Source organism: Eschrichtius robustus, chromosome 2, assembly GCF_028021215.1.
Source record: "Eschrichtius robustus isolate mEscRob2 chromosome 2, mEscRob2.pri, whole genome shotgun sequence".
In the NCBI taxonomy this organism is placed as follows: Eukaryota; Metazoa; Chordata; class Mammalia; order Artiodactyla; family Eschrichtiidae; genus Eschrichtius; species Eschrichtius robustus.
Window position 1 is genome coordinate 171071875 of NC_090825.1, and position 5252 is coordinate 171077126.

The 5252-nt window shown below is 43.3% G+C and overlaps 1 pseudogene; it reads left to right on the top strand.

Annotated features, from left to right (window-relative positions):
* Window positions 1-1263: 1263 nt before the first annotated feature.
* Window positions 1264-4404, top strand: LOC137758869 (UDP-N-acetylglucosamine--peptide N-acetylglucosaminyltransferase 110 kDa subunit pseudogene; annotated as a pseudogene).
* The last annotated feature ends 848 nt before the right edge of the window (window positions 4405-5252 follow it).

Genomic DNA, 5252 nt, shown 5'->3' on the forward strand with positions numbered 1-5252 from the left:
CTTTAAGCCTAGGCAGTAAAAGCTCCCTGAGATGCTGGACTACTGTCCTCTGTTGTTTTCCCCAAACCCTTTGCAAATGATCTCTTGACCACAGTCTCCTTAATTACGGTACATTTGAGTGTGCCACCTTTCTCTTTCAGGGATTCTGACTTATACTGATAGGTAAGAAATGCCTGGGGGAGAGTTAAATTTGAGTCACCTGAGTAGAGGTGGTAATTGGAGCCGTGGGTATTAATGTGAATATCTTGGGAGACAGTGTAGAGAAGGAATGGGCCCTGAGGAACTCAAACATGTAATGGCTTTCAGAGGAGGATAATCTTGCAAAGGAATTGGAGAAGTAGCAACCAAAGTGAGGTGAAAAATCAGGGCAGTGTGTGTCATAGAAGTCAAAGGAGGCAAAGGGAAAAAAAAGAGTGTTGGTAGTCAAGATTATCAGTTGGTCCTGCAAAGTCATTGGATTTAGTGACTTATACCATCGTGAATCTGTTACATATTTTCTGTGCTCCCTCTGAATAATGATTTAAATTTTTTTACATTAACTTATCTATAATTTATCTTAGGTAAATACAGTCAAATTTGTTTTAGAACGTATTTTAAGGTAAAAAATTAACTACCCTTCCTTAACCATTATTCCAACATTATTTATTTTATACTTTCTCTATTACCATTACTTCCTCCAACATTCACTGTTTCTAAAAATATAAAGAGATGTTTGAGCACTTTCTACTAGATGTTTAAGAGCTTTCTATTTGACTGTATCATAGTGGTTCAACGGTTGTCGCTTTAGCATTCATTTTAAAATGTATCCATTAGAACAAGTCTAACCTCTTAATTTTAATTTTCAGAATTCTATTATCAGTAGCCCCATTTATTCTTCCAGATAAACTTTATATTTTTTTAACATCTTTATTGGAGTATAATTGCTTTACTATGGTGTGTTAGTTTCTGCTTTATAACAAAGTGAATCAGTTATACATATACATATGTCCCCACATCTCTTCCCTCTTGCATCTCCAGATAAACTTTAGAACCCTTTTATCAATTAAAGAAGACTTCATTGTGATTTTTTCAAGACCGTGAGAGATAGATGGCCAACCAGAGTTCCTAAGGTTCAGTGTATGTAACTGTTGCCGCCGCTTAAGCCTGCCAAAGCAGTGGTACGGCTGCTGCCCTTGTATTTGCTACCTCTAGAAACATTCTTGCCAGTAGTGGCGGCAGCGGGACTCAATTACCCTCTTTTCGCACTCCCTCCAGAAGCTCCAGATGGCGTCTTCCGTGGGCAACGTGGCCGACGGCACAGACCCAACGAAACGTATGCTTTCCTTCCAAGGGTTAGCAGAGTTGACACATCGAGCCTATCAGGCGGGAGATTTTGAGGCAGCTGAGAGACACTGCATGCAGCTCTGGAGACAAGAGCCAGACAATACTGATGTCCTTTTATTACTTTCATCTATACACTTCCGGTGTCGAAGGCTGGACAGATCTGCCCACTTTAGTACTCTGGCAATTAAAAAGAACCCTCTTCTGGCAGAAGCCTATTCGAATTTGGGGAATGTGTACAAGGAAAGCGGGCAGTTGCAGGAAGCAATCGAGCATTACCGGCATGCGTTGCGTCTCAAACCAGATTTCATCGATGGTTATATTAACCTGGCAGCCGCTTTGGTAGCAGCAGGCGACATGGAAGGGGCAGTACAAGCTTACACCTCTGCTCTTCAGTACAATCCTGATCTGTACTGTGTTTGCAGTGACCTGGGGAACCTGCTCAAAGCCCTGGGTCGCTTGGAAGAAGCCAAGGCATGTTATTTGAAAGCAATTGAGACGCAACCGAACTTTGCAGTAGCTTGGAGTAATCTTGGCTGTGTTTTCAATGCACAAGGGGAGATTTGGCTTGCAATTCATCACTTTGAAAAGGCTGTCACCCATGACCCCAATTTTCTGGATGCTTATATCAATTTAGGAAATGTCTTCAGAGAGGCACGGATTTTTGAACGAGCTGTGGCAGCTTACCTTCGTGCCCTAAGCTTGAGTCCAAATCATGCAGTGGTACATGGCAACCTGGCTTGTGTATACTATGAGCAAGGCCTGATAGATCTGGCAATAGACACCTACAGGCGAGCTATTGAATTGCAACCACACTTCCCGGACGCTTACTGCAACCTAGCCAAGGCTCTCAAAGAGAAGGGCAGTGTTGCCGAAGCAGAAGATTGTTATAATACAGCTCTCTGGCTGTGTCCCACCCATGCAGACTCTCTGAATAACCTAGCCAATATCAAGCGAGAACAGGGAAACATTGAAGAGGCAGTTCGCTTGTATCGTAAAGCATTAGAAGTCTTCCCAGAGTTTGCTGCTGCCCATTCAAATTTAGCAAGTGTATTGCAGCGGCAGGGAAAACTGCAGGAAGCTCTGATGCATTATAAGGAGGCTATTCGAATCAGTCCTACCTTTGCTGAGGCCTACTGTAATATGGGAAACACTCTGAAGGAGATGCAGGATGTTCAGGGAGCCTTGCACTGTTATACTCGCGCCATTCAGATTAACCCTGCATTTGCGGATGCCCACAGCAATCTGGCTTCCATTCACAAGGATTCAGGGAATATTCCAGAAGCAATTGCTTCTTATCGCACTGCTCTGAAGCTTCAACCTGATTTTCCTGACGCTTATTGTAATCTGGCTCATTGCCTGCAGATTGTCTGTGACTGGACAGACTATGATGAGCGCATGAAGAGGTTGGTCAGCGTTGTGGCTGACCAGTTAGAGAAGAACAGGTTGCCTTCCGTGCAGCCTCATCACAGCATGTTATATCCTCTTCCTCACGGCTTCAGGAAGGCTATTGCCGAGAGGCATGGGTATCTCTGCCTGGATAACATCAGTGTCCTTCATAAACCACCGTATGAACATCCAAAGGACTTGAAGCTCAGTGATGGTCGACTGCGTGTAGGATACGTGAGTTCTGACTTTGGGAACCATCCTACTTCTCATCTTATGCAGTCTATTCCAGGCATGCACAATCGTGATAAATTTGAGGTATTCTGTTATGCCCTGAGCCCAGATGATGGCACAAACTTCCGAGCGAAGGTGATGGCAGAAGCCGATCATTTCGTTGATCTTTCTCAGATTCCATGCGATGGAAAAGCAGCTGATCGCATCCATCAAGATGGTATACACATCCTCGTAAATATGAATGGTTATACCAGGGGTGCTCGAAATGAACTCTTTGCTCTCAGGCCAGCTCCTATTCAGGCAATGTGGCTGGGGTACCCTGGGACTAGTGGCGTGCTTTTCATGGATTATATCATCACTGATCAGGAAACTTCACCTGCTGAAGTTGCTGAGCAGTATTCTGAGAAACTGGCTTATATGCCCCATACTTTCTTTATTGGTGATCATGCTAATATGTTCCCTCACCTGAAGGAAAAAGCAGTCATCGATTTTAAGTCCAATGGGCACATTTATGACAATCGAATTGTGCTGAATGGCATCGACCTCAAAGCATTTCTTGATAGTCTACCAGATGTGAAAATTGTCAAGATGAAATGTCCTGATGGAGGAGACAAAGCAGACAGCAGTAATATAGCTCTTAATATGCCTGTCATTCCTATGAATACGATTGCAGAAGCAGTTATTGAAATGATTAACAGAGGACAAATTCAGATAACAATTAACGGATTCAGTATTAGCAATGGACTGGCAACTACCCAGATCAACAATAAGGCTGCCACTGGAGAGGAGGTTCCCCGTACCATTATTGTAACCACACGTTCTCAGTACGGGTTACCGGAAGATGCCATTGTGTACTGTAACTTTAATCAGTTATATAAAATTGACCCATCTACTTTGCAGATGTGGGCAAATATTCTGAAGCGTGTTCCCAATAGCGTACTGTGGCTGTTGTGTTTCCCAGCAGTAGGAGAACCTAATATTCAACAGTACGCGCAAATTATGGGCCTTCCCCAGAACCGTATCATTTTTTCACCTGTTGCTCCTAAAGAGGAACATGTTCGGAGAGGCCAGCTGGCTGATGTCTGCTTGGACACTCCACTCTGTAATGGACACACCACAGGGATGGATGTCCTTTGGTCGGGGACACCCATGGTGACTATGCCAGGAGAGACTCTTGCTTCCCGAGTTGCAGCTTCCCAGCTCACTTGTTTAGGCTGTCTTGAGCTTATTGCTAAAAATAGACAAGAGTATGAAGACATAGCTGTGAAACTGGGAACTGACCTAGAATACCTGAAGAGAATTCGTGGCAAAGTCTGGAAGCAGAGAATATCTAGCCCTCTGTTCAACACCAAACAATACACAATGGAACTAGAGCGCCTCTATCTACAGATGTGGGAGCATTATGCAGCTGGCAACAAACCTGATCACATGATGAAGCCTGTTGAAGTCACTGAGTCGGCCTAAATAATGACTGTGTGCACAGGAGAATTACCCCTGTACCTGAGCCTCAACCTTCTGGGGGAAAGGGAACTAGATACGTTACTTTGTACTTACCTTTGTAGCAATATCATGTTGCAGATGGGTGACAGACAGTGATAACAAATAGCACAGCCAGACTTGCTTCCTGCATGATCATGACAGGGAGAGACACAAGAGATGGGAGACTGCTGTTCCACAAGGAGTCTCCGTAGAATTTTGCGGCAGCCAGGTGTTGCCTAAGTCTGGAAGGTCTGATCTCCCTTGGTCTTCCATGGGATGGGTGGTTAGTGTGGAGGGGAGATAGAGATTGCCCAGTCTTCTGAATTAATTTTTTCTTTATATTTGGGGTATTGGAGCAATTAAAAATGTTTGGTTTCAGGTATTTTTATTCATGTGAAGTGTATATGATTCTCTTGAGATAAGGTTTTAAGCTAAAATATTCCTTGTTTTAGTTTCTGAACTCTACAGATAAATGGGGACTTTGCTGGTGTAGTCTGTTTATAGGTTTAATAAACCACTTGAGCCTATATCAGTCATTTTAGTGTCTGACATGTTTGGAACTATCAGTGCTTTGTTGGTTTATGGCTTAAATTCTTTTTCTGGTCCGTTTCCTTCTTCCCTTCCTCCCACTTTAAACATTTTCCTGTAACCTGGATAACAAAAAACCAAGTCTGATTGAAAACCTCCCAGAGTGTTTCTCTTAAACGCATCATCTGGTGCCAAATGAAGATTCTTAGGAGTGATTATTAATTATGAAGGGCACAGTTGTGGTACTGTCACTGATGATAATAATAATGGATTTTTGGCCTACAGTTTTGACCTACTTCACCAGT